The sequence below is a fragment of the Curcuma longa genome, chromosome 15, assembly GCF_044706935.1.
Source record: "Curcuma longa cultivar G26 ecotype Majalengka, Jawa Barat chromosome 15, ITB_CL_G26_1.1, whole genome shotgun sequence".
Lineage (NCBI taxonomy): Eukaryota > Viridiplantae > Streptophyta > Magnoliopsida > Zingiberales > Zingiberaceae > Curcuma > Curcuma longa.
In genome coordinates this window covers 10,486,054-10,511,369 of record NC_133875.1, presented here as the reverse complement: position 1 = coordinate 10,511,369, position 25,316 = coordinate 10,486,054, and positions in this window count along the sequence as shown.

The window sequence follows — 25,316 nt, the reverse complement described above, 5'->3', positions numbered from 1 at the left end:
AGCAAAACACGAACCCTGACTGCGATCTGTAGTCATCCTGGTCGGTTTGGAAGCTGGCATCACTGTAACCCTTTACAGCTAGCTCCTCCTCACCTCCATATATCAAGAAATATTCTTTAGTCCTTCTCAAGTACTTAAGAATATTCTTGACCGCTATCCAGTGACGCTCACCTGGATCTGACTGGTACCTGCTCGTCATGCTCAAAGCATACGAGACATCAGGACGAGTACACAACATGGCGTACATGATAGATCCTATGGCAGAAGCATAAGGGATCTGATCCATGCGGTCTCTCTCCTCTCTAGAAGAGGGACTTTGAGTCTTCGAAAGACTCACACCATGTGACATCGGCAGAAATCCCTTCTTGGAATTCTGCATGGCAAACCGAAGTAATACCGTGTCAATATATGTACTCTGACTTAGGCCAAGCAATCTCTTAGATCTATCTCTATAGATCTTGATGCCTAAAATACAGGCTGCTTCACCTAAGTCCTTCATTGAGAAACAACTCCCAAGCCAAGTCTTCACAGACTGTAGCGAAGGGATGTCATTCCCAATGAGTAGTATGTCATCCACATACAATATAAGGAAGACAACTGTGCTTCCCATCAACCCTCTTGTAGACACAGGGTTCATCTTCATTCTTGATGAAACCAAACTGTTTGATCGCATCATCGAATCGAAGATTCCAGCTCCGAGAAGCTTGCTTTAGTCCATAAATGGACCTATGCAGCTTGCATACTCTACCAGTATGCTGTGGATCTACAAAACCCTCAGGTTGTGTCATGTACACATCCTCGAGTAAGTTTCCATTCAGGAACGCGGTTTTGACATCCATCTGCCAGATCTCATAATCGTGGTATGCTGCAATAGCAAGCATGATCCGAATGGACTTAAACATCGCAACTGGAGAAAAGGTTTCATCATAGTCAATACCATGAATTTGCTTGAAACCTTTAGCTACCAACCTACCCTTATAGGTATGCGTAAGTCCTTCCATGTCAGTCTTTCTCTTAAAGACCCACTTACACCCAATGGGTTTGACCCCTTCAGGTGGATCAACCAAAGTCCATACTTGGTTGGTGTACATGGAATCCATCTCGGATCTCATGGCCTCAAGCCATTTCTCAGAATCTGGGCTCATCACAGCTTCCTGATAGGATGTAGGCTCATTCTCAACGAGCATAACGTCATCATGGTCAGACAAGAGAAATGAGTATCTCTCAGGCTGACGACGTATCCTATCAGACCTGCGAAGAGGTAGGTCTACTTGAACAGGTTGTTGTTCCACAACTCCTTGTGCAACAACCTCATCATCCACAACACTTTGTGGTTCCTGTTCAACCTCCATCAAGGCCTCAGTGCTATGGTCCATATCTTGAACTTCTTCAAGATCGAATGTACTCCCACTAGTTTTTCTAGAAACAAATTCCCTTTCTAGAAATACCCCAGTCTTAGCCACAAACACTTTGTGCTGACTGGGAATGTAGAAGTAATATCCCTTTGTTTCCTTGGGATATCCTACAAAATAGCACTTATCCGATTTGGGTCCCAGTTTGTCCGAGACTTGACGTCGAACGTAAGCCTCACAACCCCAAATCTTCATGAAAGACATCTTGGGACTCTTCCCAGTCCATATCGTATATGGTGTCTTCATTACAGCCTTGGATGGAACACGGTTAAGTGTGAAGGCTGCTGTGTCTAGAGCATATCCCCAAAAGGATATAGGAAGATCTGTGTGACTCATCATAGATCGTACCATATCTAATAGGGTACGATTCCTCCTTTCGGATACACCATTCCACTGTGGTGTTCCAGGAGGAGTGAGTTGGGATAGAATCCCACACTCAGCTAGATAGTCACGAAACTCATGGCTAAGGTATTCACCACCTCGATCTGATCGAAGTATCTTAATACTCTTGCCATGCTGGTTTTGTACTTCATTCTTGAATTCTTTGAACTTTTCAAAGGATTCAGACTTATGTGTCATCAAGTACACATAACCATATCTACTGAAGTCATCAGTAAATGTAATGAAGTATCTATAACCGCCTCTAGCAGCAACATTGAAAGGGCCACATACATCGCTATGTATGAGTCCTAACAAGTCTGTTGCTCTTTCGCTGTGTCCACTAAATGGAGTCTTGGTCATCTTGCCTAGAAGGCATGACTCGCATGTCTCATATGATTCAAAATCAAATGAGTCCAGCAGACCATCCTTATGGAGCTGGGACAAGCGACTCTCATTTATGTGTCCTAAGCGACAATGCCAGAGGTAGGTTGGGTTCAACTCATTTGATTTCAACCTTTTGGTATTTATGTTATAGATGGGGTTTTCTAAGTCTAGAATATAGAGGTCATTCATCAGATGTGCACTACAATAGAACATATCTTTCAAATAAACGGTACAACAATTGTCCTTTATTATGAATGAAAAGCCTTTCTTGTCTAAACAAGAAACAGAGATGATGTTTTTAGTGATACAAGGCACATAACAACACTCATCTAATTCTAGTACAAGCCCAGAGGGCAGAGATAGAAAGTAAGTCCCTACAGCAACAGCAGCAACCCGTGCTCCATTGCCTACTCGTAGGTCCACCTCGCCCTTTGTCAATGCCCTGCTATTTCTCAGCGCCTGCACATTAGTACAAATGTGAGTAGCACATCCGGTATCCAATACCCATGATGAAGAAATAGATAGATTGACTTCTATAACATGTATACCTGAAGTAGAAGTCTCACTCCTCTTCTTCTTAAGATCTTCCAAGTATACCTTGCAGTTCCTCTTCCAGTGCCCGGTCTGACCGCAGTGGAAGCAGGTAGCATCCTTGGCAACCCCTCCTTTAGGCTTCAGTGCCTTGCCTTTGCCCTTGGCTTGGGACTTTCCCTTACCTTTGGGCTTGCCCTTGCCTTTGCCCTTGTTCACCATCAGAATGGAGTTGGGCTTGACCTTCTTAAGGTTGAGCTCAGCAGTTCTTAACATGCTAAGTAGCTCAGGCAGTGGCTTGTCAATTTCGTTCATGTTGTAGTTCATGACGAATTGACTGTAGCTCTCTGGCAAGGATTGCAAGATCAAGTCAGTGGCCAGCTCTTGGCCAAGGGGAAATCCCAACCTCTGTAGGTTTTCTATGTACCCAATCATCTTGAGTACATATGGACCTACGGGAGTCCCATCTTGCATCTTGCACTGAAACAGTGCCTTCGAGATCTCAAATCTCTCGTGCCTTGCTTGTCCCTGATACAGTTGACGAAGATGTGTTCAACCATATCATAAGCACCCATCAACTCATGTTGCTTCTGGAGCTCAGAGTTCATGGTTGCGAGCATGAGACATGACACATCTAATGCGTCATCTTGATGCTTCTTGTGAGCATCTCGTTCAGCTCGCGGGGCATTGGCAGGAGGTGCCTCCGGAATGGGCTGCTCCAGAACGTACAGTTTACGTTCTTGAGTAAGAACTATTCTTAGATTCCTGTACCAGTCCAGGAAATTAGCTCCATTGAGCTTGTCCTTATCAAGGACAGATCGCAGGGAGAAGTTGTTCGTGTTTGACATGGTAATCTACAACAGAAAAATAAAGCAGAAATAAATATCATATTTCAATGATCATTTAATTAGGCCTTTAACTAAATGATACTCCCACTTTTGTAAATTATAGATGTGGTCAAACCACTCTACTTGATTCTATAATTATAATTCTCGTGGGACAAGATCCACATCATACTAAGCCTTGAGTTAGCTTTGGCTAATCGCCCAAGACTTAGTACGATCGGTAGATAACTAATTTATCAATTACATCTCTATGCAACTCTTGTTTATAGGATGAAAATCCTCATTTTATTAACACTTGAGTTAGCTTTGGCTAATCGCCCAAGAGTTAACAAAAAGTGATCTTTATCCTATCTTCCCAACTTTTGGAAGAATGCCTACAGTTTAACCCGATCAAATTGAGTTAAATAATTTTACTCAATCTAATTGAGTTTGTACTCATCCAGGCCTTGATAGGCGGGACCAAGATTGTCCCTCCGTATCCCACCAAGATAATTTGCGTCGCTCTGCTTTGGCAGATCAACAACTACAAATGATCGAGGTGGTGATAGGTATCAAGACGTGGTAGGCATTTCGAGTTGACGCGATTTAGAACTATTCTAATCGTCGATGTGTATCATATACGCGATTACGATCTAATCTAATCGCTAAGGCACTAATTAATTACTTAATCTAAGCATGCATCACATACACACACAAGCAATTAATTAAAATTTGTGATTAGGTTATGGCCCTACTACGATCTTCTCAAGCCAATGAGAAGATCGGACGGTCAACCTAGGGTCAACAGCTTCTCCAAGCTCCTCCCTTTGACCGCCATGTGTTGCTCGCACCTTCCTCGTAACTCCGTCTTCGAGTGGACTTTCCACGCTCCATTTTGTACATTACAAATAAGAAACTCGAGTTACATTCGAGTCTAAACTATTTTACAATCAGAAATAAAAAGAAAGGCACGACTCGCAGGTCGCGTATCAAATACAACACCCACAACACACAAAAACGGCGCGCAGGCCGTATTATGAATTACAACACATTTATCCAAACTTTTTGGGTTTTTGGGCCATAACCATTATCACAATTACACATAATTCTAAATTATGTATTTTCATAAATTTCTATAATTTTATTACAATTTTACAGAATTTTTGAGTCACAACTCCGAAACGGTCCCGCTAAGCGATTTTCGGGCGCGATCGCGGGACAACTCCCCTTGCGGGGTTTAGGGGCAACACCCCTACTCGCGAAATAACCTTCACGAGTGTCCCAACTACGATCCTATAGCGCCTTAAGCCCGCTGTCCCAAAACAAAAATAATTTGTTTGGGCGAGATCTTTCCATTTCGGAGAGGTTTTCTCGGTAGTCGAAGCCTACAAGTGTCCTAACACTTGTTGCTTCGCTTCTACGAGAAAAATACCCAAAAATACTATAAAAATCATAAAATTACAGAAACTTACAGTAATACTAATTTTTCATAAAAATTAGAATAAAACATGTATGCGTTTTCGCACGTGGCTCTGATACCACTGTTGGGTTTTTCGGGCCGCAAAAACCGCTTTTTGCGTTGCGGAAACCCCGAAACCCATGCCACCGGATCCGTGCGAAAAATTATAAAAAATTTCACATACATGTTTTCTACCTAGATCTACTCTAGATCTACATGTTTAGAACCATTACCCTTGATGCGTGCCCTTCGCGTATCCCGCTCGTCCAAATGGTGCCGGATCTCGAGAGCGTCAAGTGCCGCTCCTCTATATGGTATCCACACGGACAAATAGTGGAGAAACCAAAACCAAAGGTGTGCTAGCACCTTTGGGAGTTTTGGCAAGGCTAAGAGGAGAGGAGAGGGAGAAGAAAAAGAAGAGGAGAAGAGAAAAAAGAAGAAGAAAAGAATGAACGTTGAATGAAAAAAACAACTTTTTTTCATCCTCTTGTGTGGCCGGCCACATCAAGGCCATTAATCACCAATTAATCCCATTAAAATGCCATAAAATGCCATGAGTTACAAACCTCTTTTGTAACCTCCCATGAGGTGGCATCCATGATGATGTGGAGCATCATCATTGGCCATCACTTATGCCACCTCAACTCAAAGTCAAATGGTCAAGTCAAGCATTGACCATGAGGTGGCATAAGTCAAGTCAACATTGATGATGACATGGCATAAAGTCAAGTCAACATGGATGACAAAGTCAAGTCAAACTTGACCCTCAAGTCAAGTCAAACTTGACCATAAAGTCTTCCTTCTCAAGTCAAGTCAAACTTGACTTCTAATCTCCCAAGGTTGATCAAATCAACTCAACTAGTCTAGTTTGGATTACACTTAACCCAATTAAGCAAAGAGATAATAATAAATTACAAAGAAACAAACGCTAACCCGGTCGATTTACTTGGTATCCACCTCAACGAGGTGACTAATCCAAGGATCCACACACACAGCCGACGATTCCACTATGAGAAAAATCTCCTTCTCGAATCACACTTCGAAGGCGGAGAAACCTTCACAACACGACGTCTTCCTCGTACAAGATTTTTAGTGAAGTATGAGAGGAAGAGAAGAGCTTTTACAATGTCAGAGAGCAGTAAAGAAGATGAAAGAATGTGATTCTTGTTCTCTGCGACGTTGACCGCTCTTTTTATAAATTTCAGTGCACCAGTCGACTGCTCCTAGGGCCAGTCGACTGATGGGCTTCAACGGCAATTAAATATGCATTTAATTCGCCAGTTGTCACCCCAACGGCAGTATATCAGTCGACTGCTCCAAGGCCAGTCGACTGGTCCCAGTCGACTGTCCACTCGACTGATCTTTCTGTTCTTGGCTGTGTGTTCTTCGGATCAACCCCAGTCGACTGCTGGCAGGGCCAGTCGACTGCCTAAGCTGAAAACTCACTTTTCCAGCTTCTTCTTCATCCCTTAGCCTTGACACAAGTCTTCAAACGCCTTCCACAAGCCTCGTGCACTTCCTTGCACTCGCTTGAGACGTTTCCCTCGACTTTGTCGTGCTAAGACTTCTCTTGCCAAGAGGCCTCGCCTCCGGGACTTCACCTTTGCCAAGAGGCCGCGCCTCCGGGACTTCACCAAATGCCAAGACTTCATTCCTGGACTTTCCTGTGAACTCAAGTCACACATGTTAGATCAACAAACATTGCCTAACTTAACCTGATTTAGCCAAACATTAAAATCCAAATTGCTTGGGGCAAAATTGCCTCAACAATCTCCCCCTTTTTGATGTTTGGCAAAAATCATTTAAGTTAGGTCTTTAATACAACATGTATAATATCACCATACATAATCATGCTTTAATCAGAATTAATCAAGTAAGCATAAACATTAAGCATGAATAAGTAACCATGAATAATCATGAAGGCCTAACTTTCCATTTCATTCTCCCCCTTTTTGACATACAGCAAAAAGAAACAGGGAATATCAGAGCAAATAATGGATAAGTAGTCAATCTTTTCAAGAGGAATGAATTATGACTAATGTTATAATTTTCTCCCCCTTAATCCTTACTTCTCCTTTGTTCAAGCACTAAAAATATAAGATTAAACACTCAAGCTCATCAGTGAACAAGGAGTATACTAATAAGTGACAAGATGGAATCAAAAATCCATTGAAAAATCAGCATAATTCAGAAAAACAGAGAGATCAGTCGACTGCTTATCATCACCAGTCGACTGATGCCTGATAAACTGATTTTCAGTGCCAACTTCGAAAAGCCTTAACTAATTCATATTAATTCAGAAAAATATGAAATTTGACAATGTGATTTAATGACCCATAAGTAATTATGGAAAAATGGTTTCAACATATTTTCAATCTTAAAAATATCATTTTGATACTATGTGCCAAAGAATTTAAATTTTCAAGAAACATGCATTAGTATCAAAATATTTTTGGGTATTGAGATGTTGTTTGTACCAGTCCTTTTTACTATTAGAGTGATTATAGAACATACATCAAGCATTTGATGTCAAGGAATGGTCAATTTTCAAATAAAACAGGTCAAAATCACAATGTCACAGATATATCAGTCGACTGGTATCTGTCTCAGTCGACTGATGGCTGAAAGTCTGATTTTTCAGCCCAACTTTAGAAATTCATAACTAATTCAAATTTCGTCCAAAAATTCTAAAATTTGACAATGTAATTTCTTAACCCATTTTGTGTGAGAGAAAATTGGTTTCAATATTTTTGCATCAATAAAAAGTCATTTTGATACCATGTATCAAAAACTTGAAACTTTGAGTTTTAAAGAACTAAGTATCATCATTTAAATGAGTAAATAGTTTCACTCTTTAATGGTTCTAGGATGTTTGATGTCATATAAGAAATGTATGGGATCTTAATTTCTTTTATTTTCAAAGATTTTTTAAATTTATTTTATCTTAAAAATTATTTTAACCCAAGATGCTCCCCCTAAATATATTAGATTTAAAAATCCATTTTCAATCTATAGCTCCCCCTATATCCATGCAAGATATATGAATCAAACATATCACACAATTATGAACCAAAAAAATACAAAATATAAAACCTTAAAAGCATCACATCAACATTATTCAAAGCATATCACACATCCAAAATATCCATATCATCACAAGCACAAGCAAAGTTTTAAGTTTTACAAAAAAAATTCATAGAATTATCAAGTCACTCAAACTACATGTCATCATCACTAGGTGGAGGAGGTCGAGAAGGAGATTGAAAATGCATATGCATTTTCTGCACCATGTCACATATGAGCTGCTGCTGTGCAAGGCCATCCTGCTGTCTTTGTGTGACAGCTCGAACTTCTTGACGCAGAACACGAATCTCCGCAAGACAAACTTTGACTCGCCCGTCAACATCAGAAATCATATTCTCCAGACGGGTAAGCCTCTCATCTTCACTTGCATCTTTTTCTTCCTCAGAATCAGAAGAAATATTCACTTGAGCTGCCTTTTGAATCCAAGTCATAGCACCATTGGAATAGACAATCCTTGCTAGCTTCAAGTGACGAGGACCAAGTTGATCATAGTCTTTTGATAATTGTCGTATGGCTCCCACTGTGATATCAACCCCCTGGAATGCTAGAAATTGAGTGATGATGTGACCGAACGGCATATAGATCTTGCCATTCGTGGAATCGGAGTGGTAGAGAATGGAGTGATAGATGTGGAGAGCAATATCAATGTCAAGATGCTGCTCTAAGGCATACATCATGATTAGATGAGGTATACGTATCATAGCTCGTCCTCGAGTCACTATGGGTAAAATGCAGTCAAGTATGATACGGTACCAGACATAATGATCGGCAGACATTTTTGTGGCATGAAAGCTTTTCCTAGAGGGTTTTCTTGGTTGTTTGAAGTAGTATGTGTGAATTTGTTCAACGGTCACGTTTGAGAAGGATCCTGTGATTTTACCAGTAACATCAGGAAAACATACAAATGGATTTGAGGACGTACGGAGGCCAAGAAAGGATCGGATGGACTCAGGTGTGAACTCAATATGCATACCGGCTGCAGTAGACACATAATGTTTGTCGGTTATGTCTGTTGGTCGAAGATTTACATAAAATTCTTTGCACAAGTCTAAATTAATGTTGCTTGTGCAATTCACTAGGTTTTCTAGTTGGTAGTACAAGATACGGTCATAGATATGAGGAGTAGTTGATTGAAAGAATTGTCGATTTAGATAACGACAATCCATGAAGTGAAATTCGGATGTTTCAAATAGATGTTGTGCCATTTTTGAATGAAACCTAGGTTCAGGACGACCATGGAAATAGGAAGGATCAGGGTATTGTGGTGTATCCTTATTCTTACGTAGAATTGACTTCCTAGGAGGTTTATGGGCTACATGCTTTTGCCTAACTCTAAGAGTGATGCAATGCATGATGATAAGACACAAAACATAAGAGAATTAATCCAAAAAGAAATAGGTTTTAAAAGAATAGAACTAAAAAGGATTGATTTTAGAGATTTACCTCCTTTGGCTTGGTTGGTCTTCCATGAAAACCCTAGTTTTTGCTTGAAAAGAGGAGTAGAGGTTGTAGGAGATGAGAAATAGGGAAGTTTTGGGCTCTAGGAGGCTGGAGGAAGGCTGGAGAGACGAAAACGGCAGGGACGACGCAACCCTAGGGTTAGCAGTCGACCGCCGTTTATGATTTCTTATATAGAAGTCGCGCCGTCAGTCGACTGATGGGTTGCCAGTCGACTGATATCAGTCGACTGAGCCATTTGCAGTCGACTGATGCCCTTTGTAAAAACTCACAGAAAGATCAGTCGAGTGAAGCAGTCGACTGCTCAGACTGATGCGACTGACAGAAAGATCAGTCGAGTGATTTCTGACTGATGCTGTTTGCCGAGTTGCATCAGTCGACTGGTATTTCTGTGTCAGTCGACTGATGGTCTGAAATCAGCCCTGTGCATATTCTGATACGAACTTCAGAAATGCATAAAAAATTTCATAAAATTCAGAAAAATCTGAAATTTTGCAGACATGTTTGTTTTGATATTCTCTATTAGGGAAAAATATGAATTTATGAAAAATATTCTTGTTTCCATGGTTTGATACAAACTTTGAAGTTTGGCACAAATGCATGCATTTTGTATCAAGTTTAGGATTTGTTATGATTTCAATTCTGGTCTTTTGTCTCCCTATCCTTAGTTAATTGTTGAAATGGTGTGAAATTCTTTAAAATGTCCAACTATGATCTATGAGCAAGATGTCCATTAATTAAACATTTGCCTTTCCCATAGTTGGTCTAAAATAATTGAATTGATACCATTTATACCACATCAAGATGCTAGAGAGCATTTGTGAGGTATGAGTATCATCCTATCATCTCACATATCAATCAAATCACCAATACACATTCAAAGTCATCCTAAAGTCTTGTGAGATGTAAAAGTTCATGTTGTTGGCTTTATAAAATGCTAGACATTCCTATTCCACAAGACACATTCCTAACCCTCTTCTTATTTTTGTGAATTCGGCTTCGGGTAGTGGTTTGGTGAATATATCGGCAAGATTTGATTTTGATTCAATGTAGCTTAGTTCTATATCACCTCTTGCCATGTGATCCCTTATGAAATGATGTTTAATTTCAATATGCTTAGTTCTTGAATGATGCACTGGATTTTTCGTTAAGTTGATTGTACTCATGTTGTCACACATGATTTGAACCTTTGAATAATTTAGCTCATAATCCTTAAGTGTATGCATCATCCATAAAAGTTGAGCTACACATCCTCCTAAGGCCACATACTCTGCTTCAGTAGTAGACAAAGCTACACATGGTTGTTTTCTACTACTCCAACTCACTAAGGAAGCTCCTAGAAATTGGCATCCACCACTAGTGCTTTTTCTATCCAACTTACATCCTGCATAATCTGAGTCAGTATACCCAATTAGATCAAAATTTTGGTTTCTTGGGTACCAAAGACCTACATTTAAGGTTCCCTTAATGTATTTTAAAATTCTTTTTACAGCTGCAAGGTGTGATTCTTTTGCACATGATTGATACCTTGCACACATCCCAACCGCAAATAAAATATCCGGTCTACTAGCGGTTAGATAGAGTAGGCTACCAATCATGCTCCTATATTGTTTTGAGTCTGTACTTTTACCCTCATCATCTTTATCTAGTTTCACATTTGTTCCCATTGGAGTTGTTATTGTTTTAGCATTTTCCATTCCAAATTTCTTTATCATTTCTTTTGCATATTTTGTTTGAAACACATGGGTTCCCTCACTCGTTTGTTTTACTTGTAGTCCTAAGAAGAAAGTGAGCTCTCCAACTAGACTCATCTCAAACTCATCTTCCATATGTTTGATGAATTCATGTAGGAAGTCATCATTAGTTGACCCAAAAATAATATCATCCACATACACTTGGGCAACAAAGATATCATTTTCTTTTGACTTTATAAACAATGTTGGATCAATACTCCCTCTCCTAAAGCCTTTTGATATTAGAAAGGTTGATAACCTCTCATACCAAGCTCTTGGAGCTTGCTTTAACCCATATAAGGCTTTGTTGAGCTTATACACATGGTTGGGAAGATCAACACTCTCAAAACCGGGAGGTTGCTCTACATATACTTCTTCCTTAATGAACCCATTTAGAAATGCCGATTTTACATCCATTTGATGGAGTTTAAAACCCATGTATGCGGCATATCCTAGAAGGATTCGAATGGACTCTAATCTAGCTACCGGTGCATAGGTCTCATCATAATCTAGTCCTTCAACTTGATTGAAACCTCTAGCCACCAATCTAGCCTTATTCCTAGTTACAATTCCTTGATCATCTAACTTGTTCCTAAACACCCATTTTGTGGTCACAATTGTTTTGTCATTGGGTCTTGGAACTAGTTCCCATACATTGCTTCTTTCGAATTGGTTTAGTTCTTCTTGCATTGCTAGGATCCAATCCGTATCACTTAGAGCCTCATCAATTGTTTTAGGTTCACATTGTGAGATTAAGGCAATTTGACTTGTTTCGTTTCTAAATTGAGACCTAGTTCTTACTCCTAGTTCTATATCCCCTACAACTTGGTCAATAGGGTGATCTTGATGATGCCTAAGAGTCCTAGTCTTAATGGGCTCCTCACACTCGTTATTGTTGCATTTAGGCTCATCCTCAAGGTCATTTCTTCCTCCCCCTAGATTGTTGCTCTCTATTTGTAGATTTTCCATTTCTTTGGTTATTTCTTTTGTTTGTGCAATTATATCCTCATCGATTTGTGATCTTCTAGGGTAGGTGTTACTTGACTCGTCAAATTCAACATTTGACGATTCTTCAATGGTTTGAGTTCTTTTGTTGTAAATCCTATAGCTTTTACTAGAGGATGAATAACCCACAAGGATTCCTTCATCCGCCTTGGCCTCAAATTTCTTCAACTCATCCTTAGTGTTTAAAATGTACACTTTACATCCAAACACTCGAAAGTAACTAATCTTTGGGATTTTTCCACTCCACAACTCAAAAGGAGTTTTTCCTAAAAATCTATGAATTGCTACCCTGTTTTGAATGTAGCAAGCGGTGTTAACCGCTTCTGCCCATAGGTAAGTGGGTAGTGAGTATGCATTTAGCATGGTTCTAGCGGCTTCTTGTAAAGCCCTATTTTTCCTCTCAACAACTCCATTTTGTTGAGGGGTTCTTGCACATGAGAACTCATGCTTGTATCCATTTTCTAAGCAAAATTTGGAGAATTTTGAATTTTCAAACTCTCCACCATGATCACTCCTAATTCTATTTATTTTGAGTGTTCTTTCATTTTCAACCCTTTTACTAAACCCAATGAAAATGTCTAAGGTATCGTCCTTATGTTTCATGAAAAATACCCAAGAGTATCTTGAGTAGTCATCTACTATTACCAAGCAATATTTACTACCATTCAATGAAGGAGTACTATGACAATCAAACAAATCCAAGTGCAATAATTCTAAAGGTAATGTAGTACTAGTTAGAGTTTTACCTTTGTGTGATGATTTTGATTGCTTACCCTCTTGGCATGCATCACACAATTTGTTCTTGACATACTTGAGCTTTGGTAGTCCTTTCACCAACTCCTTGTTTGCCACCTTTGCTATGGTTTTCATGTTGATGTGTCCAAGCCTCCTGTGCCATAGCCATCCTTCTTCTTCTTTTGACATGAAACACTCAACATACGGGTTAGAAGCAAAAGCTAAATTAAGATAATAAAGATTTCGGTTCCTATAGCCTTCTAGTATGATATTTTTCTCACCTATTTGCCTAACCAAATATTTTGTTGCATGAAACTCAACTTGATAGCCCGAGTCACATAATTGACTTATACTAAGCAAGTTAAATTCCATGTTTTTGACTAAAAGGACTTTATGAATTTTAATTTTAGATGAAACCTCAATGGTACCTCTACCTATGATTTTGAGTTTTCCACTATTACCAAATGATACTTCTCCTTTCTTTATGTATTTTATTTTCGTGAATTTACTTACATCTCCGGTCATGTGTCTTGAACATCCACTATCCATAATCCACATGCCCGTATCCTTCTTCTCTCTCACCTAAACAACATAAAATACATCACGTTTTGGAACCCAAAAACTAGATTCACTTACATTTTGCAAATACTTTTTAGGTACCCAAGCTTGTCTAACCTTGTCCTTAGGTGATTTGTTTAACCCCCTTTGTCTATCTACTAGTGAAATGTAGGACACCTCTTTAGGCCTATATCCTAGCCCCGCCTTGTTGTATACCGCCCGTTGACTGTTTAGGATCATGTCAAGGTTTCTAGATCCTAAGGTGAATTTCTCTCCTCAAGCATTTCTTTAGATCCTCAACTTCATTTTTCAATTTTTCATTTTCTTCACATATGTCATGGTAGTCAAGGTTGGTATTCCTAGTTGTTCTAAGTTCTTCTTTTAATGCTTTGACCTTAGATTTTGATTTAACTAAAGCATTTCTAAGATAAGCCATTGTACGAAAAATAAGTTTTTGTTTAGCACTATCCATTACCTCATCCTCACTTGAGGAGGATTCATCGTCGCTTGATTCTTCTTCCTCTTCACTTGATGTGTATTGATCATCCTTGTGTGCCATGAGCGCCATGTGTCGGGTGATGTGGCACACTTCTTCTTCATCATCTGAGGACTCACTACTTGAGGTATCCCATGTGGTTTGTGCAACCATCACCTCCTTCTTCTTCTTCTTTTCTTTTGAATCTTCTTTCTTCTTTTGATCCGGGCAATTTGGCTTGATGTGTCCCCTTTTGTTGCATCCATAGCAAGTTACGTTAGGATTATAATTTGAACTTTGACTTTTACCTTGGGGTGGTATGAACATCTTCTTCATATTTCTTCTAGTGAGCCTCCTTGACTTTCCCATCATCCTTTTGACAAAGTGCGCCGCTTCTTTGGGTGTCATTTCTTTATCACTATCGGAGGACTCTTGCTCGGAATCGGATGATTCTTCCTTCTCCTTCTTTTTCTTCTTGTCTTTCTTATCTACAAACAAAGCAATACCTTTCTCTTTTGTGGACACATTAGCTTGCTCATGTAGTTCAAACTCACAAAATAATTCATCTAATTTTACCGTAGATAAGTCCCTTGATACTTTATAAGCATCCACCATTGATGCCCATAGAGTAGTTCGGGGGAAAGCTTGTAGCACATACCTCACTAGATCTCGGCTTTCAATCTTTTCACCAATGACATGGAGACCATTTACGATCTCCTTGAACCGTCCGTGCATTTGACTTACATTTTCATTGGTCCTCATTGAGAATGATTGAAGTTGTCCCACCAATAAGTCTCTTTTGGCACGCCTTGTTTCGCTTGAACCCTCATTGAGTTCAATGAGCTTTTCCCAGAGTTCTTTGGCCGAGTTGAAAGGACCAACCTTGCTCAATTGTTCTTTGGATAGTCCGCATTGCAAGGTTGTTGTGGCCTTCGCATTGGCTTGTGCCTTTTTGCATATATCCTTTGTCCAATCCGTTGTAGGAAGGGGTTTTCCAGAAGCATCCTTTGGCTTTTCGAATCCATCTATGATGCTAAACCAGTTATCAATATCATTCATTAAATAATACTCCATCCTACCTCTCCAATATGCGAAGTCGTTGCCATCGAAGTAGGGTGGTCGCGCGGTGCTGTATCCCTCTTGAAACGCCATTGAATTCTTTCGGTTGAATGTTACTTCGCGCGAAAGGGACCAGGCTCTGATACCACTTGTTGGGATCGAGGCGTTCGCTAGAGGGGGGTGAATAGCGTCTTTCGATTTTTCTCTGCGAGTTTGTTAGCGGAAGCAAAGAGATAATAATAAATTACAAAGAAACAAACGCTAACCCGGTCGATTTACTTGGTATCCACCTCAACGAGGTGACTAATCCAAGGATCCACACACGCAGCCGACGATTCCACTATGAAAAAAATCTCCTTCTCGAATCACACTTCGAAGGCGGAGAAACCTTCACAACAGGACGTCTTCCTCGTACAAGATTTGTAGTGAAGTATGAGAGGAAGAGAAGAGCTTTTACAATGTAAGAGAGCAGTAAAGAAGATGAAAGAATCTGATTCTTGTTCTCTGCGACGTTGACCGCTCTTTTTATAAAATTCAGTGCACCAGTCGACTGCTCCTAGGGCCAGTCGACTGATGGGCTTCAACGGCAATTAAATATGCATTTAATTTGCCAGTTGTCACCCCAACGGCAGTATATCAGTCGACTGCTCCAAGGCCAGTCGACTGGTCCCAGTCGACTGTCCACTCGACTGATCTTTCTGTTCTTGGCTGTGTGTTCTTCGGATCAACCCCAGTCGACTGCTGGCAGGGCCAGTCGACTGCCTAAGCTGAAAACTCACTTTTCCAGCTTCTTCTTCATCCCTTAGCCTTGACACAAGTCTTCAAACGCCTTCCACAAGCCTCGTGCACTTCCTTGCACTCGCTTGAGACGTTTCCCTCGACTTTGTCGTGCTAAGACTTCTCTTGCCAAGAGGCCTCGCCTCCGGGACTTCACCTTTGCCAAGAGGCCGCGCCTCCGGGACTTCACCAAATGCCAAGACTTCATTCCTGGACTTTCCTGTGAACTCAAGTCACACATGTTAGATCAACAAACATTGCCTAACTTAACCTGATTTAGCCAAACATTAAAATCCAAATCGCTTGGGGCAAAATTGCCTCAACACACATCACATCTAAGTCAAATGGTCAAGTCAAGCATTGACCAAGAGGTGGCATAAGTCAAGTCAACATAGATGATGACATGATAAAAAGTCAAGTCAATATTTATGATGACATGACACAAAGTCAAGTCAAACTTGACTATAAAATTCTCCTTCTCAAATCAAGTCAAACTTGACTTCTAATATCCCAAATTTGGTCAAATCAACTCCACTAGTCTAGTTTGTATTACACTTAACCCAACTTGATTCATCACATGAATCTAATTCTTTTGGTTCATCATATGAACCTAATTTCCACCTAATTGTCCTTTGTGTGTGACTCTATAGGTTCTTGTAATGTTGGCAATGTCCTAAACTCATTTAGGTGCATAAGTAGTGAACGGTATCTAGGAACACATCGCTACTACCCAAGTTACAAGAATGTTGAGATCCAACATCACCATCGTAACTACTAATTATGACTCTTCACAATATGTGACAATGTCCTTCTATCCTTGATATCATGATTGATTAAACCGAGGCATTGACCGTGTCATCCTCTAATCAATCTATGCCTTGAACTCCAAGTAGACTCACTACAATCAAACGAGCTTAACATCACATGTTGACTCATTTGGGCATGACCATGCTCTTAAGTGGTCTCACTCTATCAAGAACTATGATATCACTCCCGTCATATGGGAGGTATAGATCCCATCTACATCACTCACATCCCACTACATAATTTGTTACACACCTAGTAATCGCCTTTATAGTCCACCCAATTACGGGTGACGTTTGACGAAGCCAAAGTATGCAACTCCTTATGTTGGGAACCATGGTGACTTCAGGTCCTAGGACTAATAGTCATACTAATAGCCACATGAGAAAGTATATGACACTCATATAACGATCCATGATACTTTCTCATGGCGGGTCATTCAGTATATATTCTCCAATGCATACCCATGTGTCAACTTGATATCTCATATCTATGACTTGTGAGATCAAGTCATCATGTTGACCTACATGCTAATCTCGTCGCATTAACATTGTCCTCGAATGTTAATACTTGACTAGGAATCATTTAGAGTAGTGTTCTCTATATCATCTCACTATCGATTCAACTAATCGATTGATATAGATATGAACGATCTACTCAAGGACATTATTATACTTAGTTATATGGCACGAATATCAAGTAAGTATAATAACCACAATAAAAATACCTTTTAAAATGTAGTAATATGATACAATGAGTCCATACAACAATCATCAAATGATTGGCTCTAGGGCTCTCACTAACACCATGATACTTTGTCATGACGGGTCATTCAGTATGTATTCTAATGCATAAGGTACGTACTTATCCAAGTGAGATCTTTGTTGACCTACAACCACTCTATGGGCATCGATGGTCGATGCGTATAAAGTGTCAAGGGATCTTTCAGGACGTGTTAAATTAGATGAACTAAAGAAATTTTATAAATTTGAATTACATGAACAAGCTAACTATATCTACCAAAGAGAAAGGTATAGCTTTGGTTGCAGAAAAGAAGAGAGAAGAAGAAAAGAAGGAGGAGCCCTCATCCGAGTCCGACCGGGAATCTTCGGATAGCGACGAGGAGATGTCGGCAAAGGAGGTCACCCATTATGTCAAGCAGATGATGGGAAATTCAAGGAGATTCACAAGGAGGAATGTAAAGAAGATGTTCACATCACCACGAGGTAAAACTCAAAGTTCAAGTTTTAACCCTAATGTCACGTGTTATGAATGCAACAAGAAGGGACACATCAAGCCGAACTGTCCGGAGCTGAAGAAGAGAGAGGAGAAGGAAAGAAAGAAGAAGGAAAAGAAGAAGAAGGAGGTGATGGTAGCCCAAGCCACGTGGGACTCATCAAGTAGCGACTCCTCAGATGATGAAGAGGAGTTGTGCCACATCACCCGACACATGACGCTCATGGCATGTGAGAGTGACCACGACACCACAAGCGAGGAAGAAGGGTCAAGTGGAGATGAATCTTCCTCGAGCGAAGATGAGGTAATGGATTCTGCAAAAGAGAAGTTTCTTTATCGTACTATTGCTTTTCTTAAAAATGCATTGATAAAATCAAAATCTAAGGTTAAGACATTAAAGGAAGAACTTAGGACCACTAGGAACAATGATCTTGATTGTGATGAAATAATTGAAGAAAATAAAAAATTGAAGAATGAAATTGTTGATTTAAGGAAATGTTTAGATAAATTTACAATTGGATCTAGGAACCTTGACATGGTACTAAATAGCCAAAGAGCCGTTTATAACAAGGCCGGAATAGGATATAGACCTAAGGAGGTTTCTTACATTTCCCTAGTAGGAAGACAAGGGGCATTAAACAAACCAATCACTAAGGGTAAAATAAGACAAGCATGGGTCCCTAAAAGATATTTATAAAATGTTAGTGAATCTAGTTTTTGGGTACCAAAATGTGATGTATTTTATGTTGTATAGGTAAGAGAGAAGAAGGATACTAACATGTGGATCATGGATAGCGGGTGTTCAAGTCACATGACCGGAGATGTAAGCAAGTTTACAAAAATAAAATACATGAAGAAAGGAAAGGTGTCATTTGGAAATAGTGGAAAACTCAAAATCATAGGTAGAGGTACAATTGAGGTATCACCCACAATCACAATTCATAAGGTTCTTTTAGTTAAGGACATGGAATTTAACTTGCTTAGTGTGAGTCAATTATGTGATTCGGGCTATCAAGTTGAATTTCATGCAAACAAATGTCTAGTTAGACAAATAGGGTTGAAAAATGTGATCTTAGAAGGATATAGGAACCAAAACCTTTACTATATAAATTTGTCTTTTGCTTCTAACCCTTCTATTGAGTGTCTCATGTCAAAAGAAGAGGAAGGATGGCTATGGCATAGGAGGCTTGGACACATCAACATGAAGAACATCGCCAAGGTGGCCAAAATGGAGTTGGTGAAAGGACTACCGAAAGTCAAATATGTCAAGAACAAGATGTGTGATGCATGCCAAGAGGGTAAGCAACCTAAATCATCACACAAAGGTAAAACTCTAACTAGCACTACTTTACCTTTAGAATTATTGCATTTAGATTTATTTGATTGTCATAGCACTCCTTCACTTATGGGTAATAAATATTATTTGGTAATTGTAGATGATTACTCTAGATTTACATGGGTTTATTTCATGAAAAATAAGGATGAGACCTTAGCTATTTTCATAGGTTTTAGCAAAAGGGTAGAAAATGAAAGAACCTTGAAAATCAATAGGATTAGAAGTGATCATGGTGGAGAGTTTGAGAACTCAAACTTCTCAAAATTTTACTTAGAAAATGGATACAAATGCGACGTTGATCACTCTTTTTATAAAATTCCGTACATCAGCCGACTGATCCTATGGCCAGTCGACTGATGGGCTTCAAACGGCTCTTTAATACTTATTTAATTTGCTAGTTGTCACTCAACGATAGTCTATTTGTAAAATACCAAAACTTGGGTTATTGGAGGGTTAGTGGATTAATGGGGTAATAGGTTGGATCCGCAACCCGTTACCAGCCGAATAAAAGGAACGGTCCTGTAGCATCCCAATTGCGATCTCAGCCTTCCCCAACCACGCGATGCTTTCTCCCAAATCCTGATACCTCTGTTCCCGATCTGACGCCGCCACTCTTCCCTTCTCCTCCGACGCTCTCACCTAAAGGCAGATCGCCAGTGCCAAGGGAGAACATCAGCTACCAACAGCGGGAGCTGTAGGGATCTGGTTCCCAACGGGAGGACCGAAATTGGGCGAGAAGTGGTTGTGGACGACGCGGCGTGGAGGAAGAAACTGGTAAGTGCCTATTTGGTTGGAATCTTCCGATTGGGTTTGGGTGAGCTGAGATTTAGGGTTTTGGGTCTTCAGATCTTGGATCGGGAAGCGACAAGGCATCGCCCCTCTTCGGCCCGACGCCATTGCCTTGTGGAGAGACACCGCCTGACTGCCACCACAGCCGATGCTCGATCGTCGCCTTCCACGTAAAGACTAACTCATCGCCGACCTCCCTTGTCCTTCTTCTTTTTCGAGAAGGCCGGAGCCCTAGCTGCCGCCATTGCCTCCTTCGCCGCTGAAGTGAGCTATTCTAATCAAAGATTGAACGGTGGTGGACGGCAGCCGTGATCAGAACCGAAGCTTGGATCTAAGGCAAAGGGTAATTCAAGGTGAGGGCTGGTCTTCTTGAAATTTATCTATAATGATGGTGAAGTGTGTAGGCTGATCGATTGATGAACTTGTTCTGTTCAGATCAATTGTGTTGGAGCTATAGAAAGGAAGAAAAGAAGAAGAAAAGGCTTGATTTGGAACAGATCTAGGACGGCAGTAGCTTAGCTGAGGTAAGTTTCCCTTGAATATATCTGTATTGATTAGCAAAGAGTGTTGAGTGTTTAGCTTAGAACCAATATATCCTGTTCAGTGAGATTAAGGTTGTTTGTGCCTATGAAATTATTCGGTTGAAGGTGAAACTGATCAATGTTGTTTAGTGTGGATCTAGGTTAATAGATTTGTTGGGATTTACCTGTTGAACTTGGTTGTAAACCAAGGGAGGTGAGGTTGGTTAGCTTAACTATATTGTTGTTGAATTAGTTGAATTACGTGATATTAAATTTATAAAATTTAATACTGTAATTTGATACAATACCTTTGTAGTAAGTATTGTACTATTGTTTGTTGCATGACCTTGATTTGATGGGTCCTATTATACTTGGAGTATTACATTTTCTGGGGGTTCTAGCATTTACAGACTTCTGATCAGGTGAGTACCCTGTACTTGGTCAATACAGGAATTCCTTTTCTGTGCATGTATTGTTGCTTTTCTATCTATCCTGTTGATATCCATGATAGTTGAGATAGTATCTAGTTGATACTCTTGATGATCACTGCTTGATACCTGTTGTTGACCTTATGATGATCCTTGATATCATGTTGATAATCTTGTTAGTTGTCTGATACAAGTCATATGACCTCTGTTTTGACTTATGTCTATTCTTGTTGACTCATGTTGAATCTGTTGAACATGCTAATTAACCTTAGCTATTACATGTTGGGATGATCATCATACATCCATAATAGTTGTAGTTGTTATTGTTGTTGGATCTTACTTGCACCGTGTTGTGGTGCCACATAGGTAAGAGGTTGCACTACAGTTGGGTGCGACCAGGACTGGCTACATGCCCTCCTGCCACACTGCCCCTCCCCACTTATCTATAGGGGTCAGTTGTCGGAGCTAGCAGTTGATGCGGTGTGTTTTTTTGCATGGGAAATTTTATTTATATACATTTTCCCTTATTTGTTGTATCACTTACGCTCATCAAAATTAATTATTTATTTATTACCAAACCTCTAACTATCGTCTTAAGTAGTATAGAGAGGTCTGGGTCATCTCTCTCGGACTCAATGACATGATGTTTTATCTTAGACTAATAGTGTGGGGTTTTATTGTGTTTTATTCATGACTCCATTTATTGACAAGTTAATCCTACAATTTATAAAAGAATACTAATATACAAAGTGTACATTCCTAAACCTACATTTATTCATCAATGTTACATTTACATTATACAAACTAATCCACTACAATATATATCTAAACAACATATCTACAATCACACATGCCAAAACATGATAACTCAACAAGCGCAGTTACATACGACACTAACATTTCTAGTTCGACATACAAATACAACATACAACACAATGTTCATTTACATAACATACAAATCATATATACAATAATCTTACAAAGGAATACAATACAAACTCTGAATTACATCAATAAGCAAATCATACAAGTATCCCACCTTGTTTCACAAACACTACACTAAACATACAATATCCTATACATTATTCACAAGCTGTAACAAAAGAAATCATACTTACACATATTCACAATCCAACAATCTTAGAACCGGTTTCACAATTACCACCTTAATGAAATTCCAAACTCTAAAAGTTCAACACTAAGTATGCTCTTTCCCAATTAATCATCCAACTACTCCATGGTTCAACATGCAACATTGACATTCATGATCATAAAGTCAACAACAGCAAAACATTTCATCAATACAAACCCATGATTCCAATACAAGTCAAATCAACACATGCTCATTCCATTCCCCTTCAATAATTCCAAACATACAAGCTATCACAATAGCGAACAACTTCAAGCTATCACACGGTTCTCAGTTTAAACCATGGTTTCATTCATGCATCAAGGTCCAACAACAACATTGAATTGTAAATATGCATCAGCTAAGCTTTAATCACCAAAAGAAATAGAATTCACAAGAAACAACCAGTAATGGGGGAGATTTTTGATTACTTCAACAGTTAACAATTAACCAAAAGAACAACTGAATTAAACTAGGTTAAAACTAGGTTAGGGTTTAACAAGAATTAGGAATTAGTATTAGCAATTAGGATTAGGAATTAGGTTAAATGATTCAAACGTATTTACAGTAAAAGGGGGGTTTTGATTTTCATTGAAACAGAAACAAACAGAACAAGAATGAGAAAACATAGAACAGCGAAGAACAGAGAATAGGGATGAAAGCATTAGCTAGGGTATGGGAAATTGATTTCCCAATCAACCACAGAACGAAACCATCAACCGCTGAAGGTGGATTTGCGCCAATGGAGGTGGATCTCGCTGCTGCGCTCACGGCAAGACAGAACGGAGAAGATGACGACGTGAATGCTTAACCCTTGCCCTGGTCTTCTGCTACAAATCGCTGCCAGAAGAGTCAGAAACAAAGAGATGAACACCCTTACTTGGTCTTCTCCGGTGAGAGGCAGAAGGTTGAAGAATCACGGGGAATCCACTGCTACAATCGCCGCCAGTGGGTCAGCTGCTACTCTGCTACAATCGCCACCAGAGAATCAGCCACCGCATGCTTCTTCTATGGATGCAAATGATCGGTTGCTGTCGCCGGCCACCGCCACTGGGCACTCCGCTCACAGTGGCGGAACACGGACGACAGAGGAGGGGGAAGGCAAATGGTTGGTGCTCGTTCACCACAGGGTTGTCGGCGCCGTTCAGAGCTGAACGGGAAATCGGGGAAGAAGAAGGAAGCGGAAGGGTGGCGGGGCTCGGTGACAAAGAAGACAAAGAGACGGAGAAGAAAAAATCGCGAACAGAAACCCTAAGCTACGAGCCCCCCCCCCCCTCCCCCCCCTCCCCTCCCCTTGGCATCGCTGAACCGGCGGTCTTTTAAACTCCACCGCTGAATCGGCGAGAAGCAATTGAAGTGAACCGGTGGTTTTATTTGAAGTGAACCGGCCGAATTAGGTTGATGGGTTGAAGAATTGGACCGGCTGGATGTTTTAGATGGGCTTGAACAGTGCTAGGCTTGAGCTGAGCTTGGGTTTAACTTTGATTTGGGTTGAACTTGAACTTGACTCAGCTGATTGAACCGGAAATTTGGAATTGAACCAGCCCCATTTACTGATTTGGGCTTGAATAAAATGGGCCATCTCTGATTTGTAATTGAACCAAGCTCTAGCATTGGATTTGGGCTGAATTTGGATTTTAACCTAATTTGAAACCATTTCTGATCTGATTGAACCAATTTAAATTCTAATTCGAACCATATTTGAACCCAAGCTTGATATCTTGCAAATTAATCCTCCAAATATTATTATTTTCCTCCCAATTTTCTGCAAACATTAAATACACAAATTAATACCCATAAATTCTCATAAATTAATGTAAATTCCAATAAAGACCATAAATTCATCCAAAATGATGAAATATCCCAAAAATCCCTATTTATGATATGAAATACGGTTCAAACCGGTTCAATCTAACCCTAATTTATCCGGTTAAAATGCCAGTTATCAAATCCCCCACACTTATTCTTTCACGTCCCGTGAAAGTAAACTAATATACATTGTTTTCCATCTTATAATGTCAATCAAATCAGAAAATTACAACAATAAGTTAAATAAGAGTGCCAAATTTAAAAATCCAAGCACCAGAATTCAATTCATACATGAATCAACAAAATAGCAATTTCAATCCACCCTAAATAAATTGAGAATGATGACTAAAATGACCTCACAGGATAAATAATGTGATCGCTCATCCTCATAATCATGTAAACGGTGGATCTCTCTCAAGTTACCTATGGATCATGCACTACCATATGTTTGCTCTTCTTCTAATCTCTACCACTATCAGATGCATAAAATTACATAATCCATGAAGATTTATTGCAAAAGAATAAGGAATAAAGAATAATGAATAAAGGAAATAATAGAAGGAAAATAATGTGTGTAAAGGGAAAATGAAGATAATAGATACAAGTGGAAGAAATGAAAAAATGACATGCTTCATAGATTATGCAACCCTATGGTAATGTGGCCTCGACAGAATTAGAGCAAGTTCTAGAGTTACATTACCATAAGTGCCCCACAACAAGTAAATTAGGCTCAATCCTCACTACGTATAAAAAATAGTCATCATCTCAACTATTTAAGATAAAATCTATCACTAAGTTGTATCCTCACATAATCCAGGAACTCCTTCATGTCTATAAACCTCTAGAATTCGACAAACTTAGATAACTAAGTTATCGCAATTCCTAAGATGATTAAGTTATGTAGGGGAGGAAAATTTATTATGAAAGAATCATGAATAGATGAATAAACAAATCCTAAACTAAGTTATTTATTTACACACCCTAAGCTAAGACAGAATAAAAAATCGTATATACATCCTAAACTAATCAAGTCATATGATATGTACAAAGAAAGGAAATAAATAATAAAGAATAGCTATACACATCCTAATTACAGAAAAAATAAGCTATTCACATCCTATTTACAGAAAAGAATCAAAAGAAAATAAATAAATATATACACAAAAGAAAAGAAAGGAAACAAACAATAACGAATACTATACACATCCTACTAAAGAAAACCAATAAACTATACACATCCTACTTATTCACATCCTACTTCAGAAAAGAATCAAAAGAACTAAACAATATATACACAAAAGAAAGAAAAAATAAGAAAAGATATAGATTACTCCCCTTTCACCGGGAAGTTGGATTGTCGCTAGAGGAGTCCCTTGATTCCTGATCGCC